Raw genomic sequence first — 13,736 nt, 5'->3', positions numbered from 1 at the left:
TGGTTTTAATTTTAATAAAGTCCAGTTTAGCAATTATTTCTTTCATGGATCATGCCTTTGGTGTTATATCTAAAAACTCATTGCCATATCTAAGGTCATCTAGATTTTCTCCTATTATATTTTCTAGGAGTTTCATAGTTTTACATTTTACATTTAGTCAGTGATCATTTTGAATTATTTTTTGTGAAGGGCGTAAGGTCTGTGTCTTGACATTTTTTTTGTTTTGTATGTAGATGTCCATTTGTCCCAGTATAATTTGTTGAAAAGCTATCTATTTTTCATGGCAATGCCCTTGATCCTTTGTCAAAAAAACATTTGAGTATATTTATAGGGGTTTCTTTCTGGGCTCTCTATTCCTCCATTGATTTATTTGTCTATTCTTTCTCCAGTATCACACTGTATTGATTACTATAGCTTTAAACTAAGTCTTGAAGTCAAGTAATGTGAGTTCACCAACTTTGTTCTTCTCATTCAATATTGAATTGATTATTCTGAGCCTTTACATCCATATAAACATCAATCAGTTTATAAACATCCAGTATTTGTTTTTACTATTATAATAGTCCTTGTCTTTTATCTGGAAATTTTAGTCTGTTAATTGCACTTTGATTAATAATATATTTGTATTTTACTACTATAATATTTTGTAGGAACTTTAGTTTACATTTAGTTTTTTAAAAATCCATCTAGGTCCTAAACTTAAACAATTGAAAAGGATGTGATTTATGGTATATTGTAAAATTTTGTATTTAAAATGAGACCAATTAGCACATATCATTCCTTTATATATTTCCAATGGTGTATTACTACAATAGCAATTTGCTACTAACTATAAACGACTTAAAAAGAACAAATTATCTTCTTTGCTATAATAAATTTTACATTGCTCCCTTTAATCATAAGTTTGTATTTTCACTCTGCTTCAATAGAATTTTATACAAATGTAATATAATTTTATGCTTGAAAATATTTTAGTAATCACCCTATCATTCTTCTCTACAAATAAGACTGTGTATATAATTGAAATTTTTAATTTCTTTCCTATTACCACATGGATTTGTGTGCTAATTTTTCTTCTCAATTGAATTCTCATTCCAAATATAATTAACATAAAAACATCAAGGCAGAGGGCAGACAGCAGACACAAGAAAAACCACAATCCTGCAGCCTGTGGAAAGAAAACCACATTCACAGAAAGATAGATAAAATGAAAAGGCAGAGGACTATGTACCAGATGAAAGAACAAGATAAAACCCCAGAAAAACAACTACATGAAGTGGAGGTAGGCAATCTTCCAGAAAAAGAATTTAAAATAATGATAGTGAAGATGATCCAGGACCTTGGAAAAAGATGGAGGCAAAGATCGAGAAGATGCAAGAAATGTTTAACAAAGACCTAGGAGATTTAAAGAACAAACACCTAGAAGAATTAAAGAACAAACAGAGATGAACAATACAATGATTGAAATGAAAAATACACTACAAGGAATCAATAGCACAATAACTGAGGCAGAAGAACGGATAAGTGACCTGGAGGACAGAATGGTGGAATTCACTGCTGTGGAACAGAATAAAGAAAAAAGAATGAAAAAATGTGAAGACAGCCTAAGAGACCTCTGGGACAGCATTAAAAGCACCAACATTCGCATTATAGGGGTCCCAGAAGGAGAAGAGAAAGGACCCAAGAAAATATTTGAAGAGATTATAGTTGAAAACTTCTCTAACATGGGAATGGAAATAGCCACTCAAGTCCAGGAAGTGCAGAGAGTCCCAGGCAGGATAAACCCAAGGAGAAACACACCAAGACACATAGTAATCAAATTGACAAAAATTAAGGACAAAGAAAAATTATTAAAAACAAAAAGGGAAAAACAACAAATAACATACAAGGGAACTCCCAGAAGGTTAACAGCTGATTTCTCAGCAGAAATTCTACAAGCCAGAAGGGCGTGGCACGATATATTTCAAGTGATTAAAGGGAAGAAACTACAACCAAAATTATTCTACCCGGCAAGGATCTCATTCAGATTCAGCGGAGAAATCAAAATCTTAAAAGACAAGCAAAAGCTAAGAGAATTCAGCACCACCAAACCATCTCTACAACAAATGCTAAAGGAACTTCTCTAAGTGGGAAATACAAGAGAAGAAAAGGACCTACAAAACAAACCCAAAACAATTAAGAAAATGGTAATAGGAACAGGCATATTGATAATTACCTTAAATGTGAATGGATTAAATGCTCCAACAAAAATACACAGGCTCGCTGAATGGATACAAAAACAGGACCCATTTATATGCTGTCTACAAGAGACCCACTTCAGACCTAGGGACATATACAGACTGAAAGTGAAGGGATGGAAAAAGATATTCCATGCAAATGGAAATCAAAACAAAGCTGTAGTACCACTACTCAAATCAGATAAAATAGACTTTAAAATAAAGACTGTTTCAAGAGACAAGGAAGGACACTACATAATGATCAAGGGATCAATCCAAGAAGGAGATATAACAATTATAAATATATATGCTTTATAATTTATATATATAAATATATATGCTTTAAAATTTATATATATAAATATACATAGGAGCACCTCAATACATAAAGCAAATGCTAACAGCTATAAAAGAGGAAATTGACAGTAACACAATAATAGTGGGGGACTTTAACACCTCACTTACACCAATGGACAGATCATTCAGACAGAAAATTAGTAAGGAAACAGAAGCTTTAAATGACACAATAGACCAGATAGATTTCATTGATATTTACAGGACATTTCATCCGAAAGCAGAAGAATACACTTTCTTCTCAAGTGCACATGGAACATTCTCCAGGATAGATCACATCTTGGGTCACAAATTAAGCCTCGGTGAATTTAAGAAAATGGAAATTGTTTCAAGCATCCTTTTAAACCACAACTCTATGAGATTAGAAATCAATTACAGGGGGAAAAAACGTAAAAGCACAAACACATGGAGGTTAAACAATACGTTACTAAATAACCGAGAGATCACGGAAGAAATCAAAGAGGAAATAAAAAAATACCTACACATAAATGACAGTGAAAACACGACAATCCAAAACTTATGGGATGCAGCAAAAGCATTTCTAAGAGGGAAGTTTATAGCAATACAAGCCTACCTCAAGAAATAAGAAAAATCTCAAATAAACAATCTAACCTTACACCTAAAGGGGCTAGAGAAAGAAGAACAAACAAAACCCAAATTTAGTGGAAGGAAAGAAATCATAAAGATCAGAGCAGAAATAAATGAAATAGAAACAAAGAAAACAATAGCAAAGATCAATAAAACTAAAAGCTGGTTCTTTGAGAAGATAAATAAAATTCATAAACCATTAGCCAGACTCATCAGGAAAAAGAGGGAGAGGATTCAAATCATTAAAATTAGAACTGAAAAAGGAGAAGTTACAATAGACATCGCAGAAATGCAACGCATCCTAAGAGACTACTACAAGCAACTCTATGCCAATAAAATGGACACTGGAAGAAATGGACAAATTCTTAGAAGGTATAACCTTCCAAGACTGAACCAGGAAGAAATAGAAAATATGAACAGACCAATCACAAGTCATGAAATTGACACTGTGATTAAAAATCTTCCAACAAACAAAAGTCCAGGACCAGATGGCTTCACAGGTGAATTCTATCAAACAATTAGAGAAGAGCTAACACCCATCCTTCTCAAACTCCTCCAAAAAAACTGCAGAGAAAGGAACACTCCCCAACTCATTCTACAAGGCCACCATCACCCTTATACCAAAACCAGACAAAGATATTACAAAAAAAGAAAATTACAGACCAATATCACTGATGAATATAGATGAAAAAATCCTCAACAAAATACTAGCAAACAAAATCCAACAACACATTAAGAGGAATATACACCATGATCAAGCGGGATTTATCCCAGGGATGCAAGGATTCTTCAATATATGCAAATCAATCAATGTGATACACCATATTAACAAATTGAAGAATAAAAACCATATGATCATCTCAATAGGTGCAAAAAATGCTTCTGACAAAATTCAACACCGATTTATGATAAAAACTCCCCAGAAAGTGGGCATAGAGGGAAACTACCTCAACATAATAAAGGTCATATATGACAAACCCACAGCAAGCCTCATTCTCAATGGTGAAAAACTGGAAGCACTTCCTCTAAGATCAGGAACAAGACAAGGATGTCCACTCTCGCCACTCTTATTCATCATAGTTTTGGAAGTCCTAGCCATGGCAATCAGAGAAGAAAAAGAAACAAAAGGAACACATATTGGAAAGAAGAAGTAAAATTGTCATTGTTTGCAGATGACACGATACTATACATAGAGAATCCTAAAGATGCCACCAGAAAACTACTAGAGCTAATCAATGAATTTGGTAAAGTTGCAGGATACAAAATTAATGCACAGAAATCTCTTGCATTCCTATACACTAACAACAAACGATCAGAAAGAGAAATTAAGAAAACAATCCTATTCACCATTGAAACAAATAGAATAAAATACCTAGGAATAAACCTACCTAAGGAGGTAAAAGACCTGTACTCAGAAAACTATAAGACACTGATGAAAGAAATCAAAGATAACACAAACAGATGGAGAGATGCACCATGTTCTTGGATTGGAAGAATCAATATTGTGAAAATGACTATACTACCCAAAGCAATCTACAGATTCAATGCAATCCCTATCAAACTACCAATGGCATTTTTTGCAGAACTAGAACAAAATATATTAAAATTTGTGTGGAGACACAAAAGACCCCGAATAGCCAAAGCAATCTTGAGGGAAGAAATCGGAGGTGGAGGATTCAGACTCCCTGACTTCAGACTATACTACAAAGCTACACTAATCAAGACAATATGGTACTGGCACAAAAATAGAAACATAGATCAATGGAACAAGATAGAAAGCCCAGAGATAAACCCACACACCTATGGTCAACTAATCTATGACAAAGGAGACAAGGATATACAATGGAGAAAAGACAGTCTCTTAAAAAACTGAACAGCTACATGTAAAATAATGAAATTAGAACACTTCCTAACACCATACACAAAAATAAACTCAAAATGGATTAAAGACCTAAATGTAAGACTGGACACTATAAAACTCTTAGAGGAAAACATAGGAAGAACACTCTTTGACATAAATCACAGCAAGATCTTTTTGACCCACCTCTCAGAGTAATGGAAATAAAAACAAAAATAAACAAATGGGGCCTAATGAAACTTAAAAGCTTTTGCACGGCAAAGGAAACTATAAACAAGATGAAAAGGCAACCCTAGAATGGGAGAAAATATTTGCAAACGAATCAGTGGACAAAGGATTAATCTCCAAAATATATAAACAGCTCATACAACTCAATATTAAAAAAAAAAAAAGCCCAGTCAAAAAATGGTCAGAAGACCTAAATAGACATTTCTCCAAAGAAGACATACAGATGGCCAAGAGGCACATGAAAAGCTGCTTAACATCATTAATCATTAGAGAAATGCAAATCAAACTACAATGAGGAATCACCTCACACTGGTTAGAACGGGCATCATCAGAAAATCTACAAACAACAAATGCTCGAGAGGGTATGGAGAAAAGGGAACCCTCTTGCACTTTTGGTGGGAATGTAACTTGATACAGCCACTATGGAGAACTGTATGGATGTTCCTTAAAACTCTAAAAATAGAATTACCATACGACCCAGGAATCCCACTACTGGGCATATACCCAGAGAAAACCATAATTCAAAAAGACGCATGCACCCCAATGTACATTGCAGCACTATTTACAATAGCCAGGTCATGGAACCAACATAAATGCCCATCGAGAGATGAATGGATAAAGAATTTGTGGTACATATATACAGTGGAATATTACTCAGCCATAAAAAGGAGTGAAATTGGATCATTTGTAGAGTTGTGGATGGATCTAGAGACTGTCATACAGAGTGAAGTATGTCAGAAAGAGAAAAACAAATATCGTATATTAATGCATATATGTGGAATCTAGAAAAATGGTAGAGATGAACTGGTTTGCAAGGCAGAAATTGAGACACAGATGTAGAGAACAAACATATGGACACCAAGGGGGGAAAGTGGGGGCGTGGGAGTGGTGGTGGTGGGATGAATTGAGAGTTTGGGGTTGACATATATACACTAATATTTATAAAATAGGTAACTAATAAGAACCTGCTGTATTAAAAAAATAAAATGATATACACCCAGAAAAAAGTAAGTCCTGGGGAAAGAAATGGAGTTTTTCTTGCCCCTGACATTTTATCCACAGCCTATACAATAGAAATATAGTATAGTACCTACAAAAAAAAAAAAAGATTAATGAGCTGGAAAGTACATTTATGGTGGAACAGCCTGTGATGAATAGTGAGAGGTTGAAGGAAAACCTATGTAAGTGTTGCGCGTCAAAAAAAAAAAAAAGAAACGTAAATGTTCCTCCCATTCTACTCTCCCTCCCATCTCCCAACAGCAAAACTTGTCAAGCATGAGTTTTTATCCTTCCTGACCTTTGTACTTACAAGACATGCACACATATTCTTACAAAAGTGGGTTAATATCCTATCTGTACATATCTTTGTAATGTTACATGAATCCATTCATGTTGCACAGTAGCTTTGTAATAAATATTTGATGAATGAATGAAAAAAAATCAAGTTGAATATATTAACCATTTGATGAACAAATATTAAATATAAAAAGAAAATTAATGTTGGAATATATTTCTTCTTGAGATGAATAGGTAAATGATTTGTGGTACACTTGTAGGTTGCCTTTTAGGACTGTGCACCTGAGGTAAGGTACCATAGTAAGAGTCAAATTGAGTGAGAGGTAATCCGAGAACTTTTACAACATAGGAGAAAAAGAGCAACTGTAAAAGGAGAGGTGAAGAAGAACCAGCATGATTCAACCAAGAGCACACACATGCTCAGACATATAAGTTTATAATAGAGAATATATTGACATTGAGGGTCTGATTATTCAGCTAGAAAAGACAATGGAGTACCGATACATGCTACAACATGGATGGACTTTGAAAACATTATGTGAAGTGAAATAAGCCAGTCACTAAATGTGTATGAAGTGTACAGGAGAGGCAAATCCAGAGAGAAAGGAAGTAGATTCATGATTGCCAGGGGCTGGATGAAGAGGTTATGAACAGTGGCTGATAATGGGTACAGGTTTTTGGTTTGCTTTCTTGAAGTGATAAAAAATGTTCTGAAATTGGATAGTGGTGATGGTTGTACAGCCTTGTGAATATACTAAAAATTAGTTTAAAAGGGTGACTCTTATGATATTTGAACTATATCTCAATTTTTTAAAAATCTGTGGATAGATAGCAGGTTTTTGCATTCCATTAGGTATGTGCATTACCCACTTTGAACACTACTGTCCTATGAAACACCATGAATCAAAGGACAGGCACCAGTTTCTTTTATGAAATATCTAGGTATACAAAATTTGATGATAAAATAATGGATACCTGGGTGCCACCTACCACTAAGTTTCAGAAATAAAACTTATAGTTAAAATTTTACTTCTGTGTAGCTCTATCTTCTTACCTTCCTATCTCCCTGCATAGAAATAACCATTACCCTATATTTGGTATTGATTAAACATATTTGTCCAAAAATAACAAAATATTGTTTGTTTCCAGTCTTTAGTTTTGGTAGATTCTACATCAACTTAAACGCTTCCCATCCCTTTGTCTTTCTCCTTGATCCCATCCCCCTTGCATTCCTCCTTGCCTTCACCTTACTATTAAGCTTAGATGGGTTTTTGAAGCTAGAGTAAGATCTAGGATCTGTATGACCAGTACAATTTCTGAGAGACAAAGAGAGCTCATTTTCTTGCCTCCGCCAAGGATCTACGCTGTGCAGGGAGATCTCTGCTGCAGGCACTCTGCCACTCTGCTGGAAAGTCAACCCTGAGTTGTGTATGCATGAAAAATTTCATTTGCATATCAAGGGGAAAATATCTATAGGAGACAAACACAGGTCTCCACATTCAATAGCTCCTTTAGATATTTTCATTAAGTGCAAAGGAAGTTGGTTTGTTTGAAAACCAGTGGTTTTCTGGAGTAAATATTTACATACTGACTATGAACTGTTACTATTAATAAATATTAACATATTACATATAATCTATGCATATATACAATATTATGTAGTATAATTAATATATATGACTGACAATTATCAATGACATTGGTAATAAATAATATATACAATTAATATATAACATATATGCATATTTTATGTATAATATTAACAACTATCAATATTAATGACAAGGTAAGGAAATATCCTTAAATAAAATACAAGAAATATGGATTCTACATTGTACAGTGTTTGTATATTCTATCTCTCTACCACACCAGCCTCTTCTGTTAATCATATGGTTCTGAAGACCAGAGTTGAAGATAAGCAAGGAAGTTCAGTAGATGGAAGGTACTTCGAGCCTAAAGACACCTGCTCTATTAGAGAGAGTCAGGGGCAAATATTCATGGTTGAAACTTGCTGATATCCTTCTGAGAATCTGTGTTTTTTATCTGTGGTTTGGGAGAGGACACATAAGACCAGAGTAGGTGTCACCTATGGATACCTGATTACACAGGTACCAACTGGAGATGACATATATTCCTTATGAATAGGTAAGGTTTACTTGTTCCTTCCATCCTTTTTGCTATGATCAGCACATGTCTATATGTGCTGTACTAACTTTATGTCTAATACATCTCAGCAGTTACTTGATTCTGTGCTTAATTTTGTCTATTATTTTTATTTGTTATGGTTTTTACAACAGAAATGAATATTTTTAAATAATTCAGCAAACACAGATTTCATACTTCTCTGCTTCTTTGCCTATTTCTTCCTTCCTCTGAACTATCCTTGACTTACTGCACAATAGTGAAGTATACTAAATATCTCATGGACCACCCTTCTTCATATTGAGACTTGTACAGTGGTATGAAATTCTCTGTATTCATTTGGACACAAACACTTTTTCCACATCCTTCTCTGAAGGAAGAAAGTGGTGGACGAAAGTACTTCCAGACTTCTTGTTACCCGAGAAGAAATTAACCTCTATATGTGTGGGGCCCTATACATCACTTTTTCTGTTACACATAGCTGAAATTTTCCTAACCAAATCAGGTCACAAGGAAATCATATTAACCGTGTTGCCTCATGTCCGCTTGTGAGTGAAACTGCATTCAATAAGCAGCATGTTTGGCAACTAAAAGATGATGAAGAGTAATTGCAATCTTCATTACAGTCCTTCTAGAAACTCCCATTTAGCATAGAGCAAAACTTCTCAAAGCCTTGTTTCCTACCCAGCTTCTCAGTCTCACACATAATGTGAAAATGTTTCTAAGGATCTCACCATTTTATCACAGAATTTCCCAATGATTACTCTCACATAACTCACATGGACTCTCAATTTCTCCCTGTATGACTCTATTTCATTCCTTTTACTCTACCTCAGCACTAAATATGAGCTTTTACTAATGAAAATGTCTCACTGCTCCAGTGCTGTTCCTACCATTGCCCCAGTTCTCCTTGCAAGAAAATAATTGGGAACCAGTGGCTAAAAGTATGATTCTTAATACTCTAGGTTATAGGAAGGGGAAAAGTTGAGCAGGCAAAAATGGAGTTAAGAGGGCAGGACATTTAGGGAAATTGTGACAACACACACATGACTAATTTTTATCTCTTCCCAATTGTATTATCTCTCATTAAATACTACTATCACCTCCTTGGATGACTGTGTGATGCTTATATAGCATGATTTGAGGGACTATTGTAGGTTCTATGTGCCCAAATCATCACTATTTTACTCCTCCATCCAACCTGTAATTGCCACTATTAATCATTATTTGAGTAAAAGCAATGTCTCATGATAAAATGAGCACAAGTTAGAGACTTAGAACCTCTCTTTGTCTCTGCAAACTTATCTACAAAATGGACGTGATAATTCATCTTCTGCTTGTCAAATGGGCTGCCCTATGACAGTCAATTTTCTATTCATTTGACAGCTATTTATTGAGTATTCACTGTGTTACAGGCCCTAGGACTATAGCAAAAATGGAGTCACATGGAGCTTAAAAACTAGCTTTGGGAACATAATGAAATTATAGAGGGATACCTCTTGAAGAGTGTCATGGTATTTGCAGACATGGGAATCAGGGAGGTGGGATGGCAGAAGACATGTAAAATTAATGGAAGATAAGCTGAAGGTTTAGGATGGTTGGGCAAGTGTGTGTGTGTGTGTGTGTGTGTGTGTGTGTGTGTGTGTGCGCACGTGCATGCAGGGGTGGTCATAAAAGATGAGTGACTGGAGGAACTCTTAACATAAGCTTCACCTGTTCTACTATTCAGTCCATGGCTAATCTTGACCTTCTGTAAATCAATGACCTGGTACAAAATATAGTATCAACTACAATTCCATTTCATATTACTTGTTATCAGAAAGACTTGTAAAACTACTGATGTGTGTGAAATTCCTGTACAACTTTTAACAACCTTTAAGGGTCACAGCTATCATTAGATAGGACATTTCCTGGGAGAGGAGGAACACTTGCATCGTAATAGCCTGCCTCCATGCCTTTGCTTCTGTTAGTCTCTGATTCTGTCTCCCTCTCTCCATCTGTCAAGTCTTTGATAAAACCTTTCTTGATTCCTTCAAGAAAAAGTTGGCTCATCCTCTTGAAGCTCCTATAGAATTGTCTGTGCTTCTCTCAGACCCTTACCACAGACACTCATGTATTATTATTATCTGTGTCACCCTAAGGTCCTTGATGAGGACTGATCTATGTGTAAACTACCATAAACATTTAGCAATCCATAAAATATATACTGCATAGGAATTAGATTTTTCATAATGGCCCCATAATGTGTTGCTTGCCTATTTTGTAAATAGAGCCTTTACATTTGACTCTAAATTTGCAGGTTCCTGCTTTAAAAATGCTTTTACTTTAAAACAAAGCTGTTTTTGTCTGAGAATAGGAAAGACAATAGTAGATAAATATAAAGAAGATACATTTTTTTTCCCTAAGAAAACTTTCATTTTCTATGTTACCTCTGGAAGTTCAAATGCCTCTACTCTTGACTGTTCTATTTGGCCTGTTGCTGAGACCCCAAATTATAGATGCCCTGAACTATCATCTTATCTATGAAAAGGAAGCTAATTCTCTCTAAAGACCTGGGAGGCTAAAATCCTGAGTTGGGTGAATGACAGTAAAAGGCCAGTTTGCCCTTTGCGGCAAGTTGGCAAAGAGACCTAAGAGATAACCACAGAGAAATTTTTGAAATCGTCAGAAATTATAATGGTGGGGAGGGTTTCAGGAGGATAGATGTTCTCAGCGAGTTTATGTTTGACAAATGATGCTCTTCAGCCTAAGCCTATTTTATATAGCATGTGTTTCTGACAATTATTGCAGGGATACTATTTTGATTTAACAAATACATGGCTTCTAATGTTTTTGCATTTATCACTTGCCTCTCATAACACTTTTTTTCACTTAGAAGTACCACATTCTGGTAAGTAGACAGAAAATACATGATTACATCTAGAAACACAAAATACAGTCCAGTGAATTACTGCTTATCACACAGATGTTCAGAGCACATGATTTGGGCACATTAAGTCTCAAACAGGAGCAAAAACAACAGGCTGAAGGGGAGTGGATGATTTGGGGGGAAAAAAGAAACATTACAAAAATAAAGTTACAAAAACAAAGGAGAACTAAGGGTGAAATAGAGCTATGAAGCAAACAGTGGTGTTGGAGGTTTTTTGGTAAAGGTCATTACAAAGGCCCTTTGTCCCTGAATCTCAAGGATGAAATAAAGCATGTGTACTCAAGTAGCAGAGCAAGTGACGTAGAACGAGAAATCAAGGTGGTCTCAGACTTCTTCCCAATAATCCACAATTCCAGAAATACAGGGTGGCCCAAGAAGGTCATATTTTCTCAGCTGTCCTTCATCTCTAAAGGAAACAGAAAGACATTAAGTAAAGCAGAACTGTGAGAAGACAATATAAGCTATTCTTAAAGCCAATAAAACTATTATATAACAAAATGGAACATAAAAAAAACCCTGAATCTATATAAAATGCTCAGGAATAGAGAAATTCTGTAGGAAAGGGTAGGGCTGAGTGTTTAATCCATCTAAATGTAGAACCAATTTTTAAAGACTCCAATATTTTCGTGTTAATTTCATATAACTCTAGATTGATATTTAGAAAATAATATGTCTATGGTGAAGAAACTATCTGAAATTCACCCAAAATTTTAGTTTAATTTCAGTTTTCTTCTTCACCTAAATATAGAGTAATAATCAAATATCTCTTTTAAAAGTAATGTTATCATCTGAACCTGCTTTCCTGCTTTTTTTTCCCCTTCTCTTATTTTCATCTTTGTTCTTGGCATCTCAGCATGTCTGGGACCATCTACACCAAATATGAACAGCACTTCCTTCAGGGTGGTATGGTAATGGCTCATTTTTCTGTTGACTTGGCCTGTGTGATTGATTTTTTAATATTAAGCACATACCAATATTTACAAGTTGTTTTTTTAAAGGAGAAATTATTCATATGCTATTTTCATGTTGAAAGTATATGAGTCAAATCTAAGGAAAGGATTTTTTACAAAAGCTATTCAGTACAGGTTGGGGAACCAGTCAGTATTATGATTGAAGCTTATACTTTTCTTGAGTTTTTAAAACAGATCTTTTGGTAAACCCTCCACCTTGTTGATATCACATGTCTACGCAGTAAATGGTTGTTTTGCAAAAATCCTGTAGGCATCTTGGACTCCATCTTGCTTTGTGACAGCCTAAATGCAAAGGAGGATTGAATCACAAATGGAGTCAAAGAGTTCTCCACCTGCCACATTACTGATTTTTAAAATATCAACTTGACTTTCATATGTAAAATAATAGATAAGTGATACATTTCTATTTTCTTCAGTACAGAAAAATGTTTACTGTCTTAGAAATAGGTTTTTTAAAAACTTTTGTGATATTACAAACTCAAACTTTTTTTTTTTTTTTCGAACTCAAACTTTTAAGTTTTAATTTCTATAAGGAAACACTACAAGTAAAAACTTAGTCCTTTCCTGGTCTTTACTGATTTATTTAGCATTAGGGGCAGGGGCAAGGGCAGTTTCCTAAGGTGTAGGGAGAGTAAGAACTGGAGGGACACTGTATGGCACCATCACCGTATTCCTAAAACACCTGATCACTCGAGGCCCTATATTGATAACAGCATCTTACGCTTATATGATGCCAGACACTGGTAAGATCTTTTTTTTTTTTTATACTGCAGGTTCTTATTAGTCACCAGTATTATACACATCAGTGTATACATGTCAATCCCAATCGCCCAATTCAGCACACCACCATCCCCACCCCACCGCGGTTTTCCCCCAGTGGTGTCCATACGTTTGTTCTCTATATCTGTGTCTCAACTTCTGCCCTGCAAACCGGTTCATCTGTACCATTTTTCTAGGTTCCACATACATGCGTTAGTATACGATATTTGTTTTTCTCTTTCTGACTTACTTCACTCTGTATGACAGTCTCTAGATGCATCCACGTCTCAACAAATGACGCAATTTCGTTCCTTTTTATGGCTGAGTAATATTCCATTGTATATATGTACCACTCTTCTTTATCCATTCCTCTGTCGATGGGCATTTAGGTTGCT

This window comes from Balaenoptera borealis (genome assembly GCF_965194805.1).
Source record: "Balaenoptera borealis genome assembly, chromosome: 15".
NCBI classification, from domain to species: Eukaryota; Metazoa; Chordata; class Mammalia; order Artiodactyla; family Balaenopteridae; genus Balaenoptera; species Balaenoptera borealis.
Note: the sequence above shows the minus strand (reverse complement) of the source record.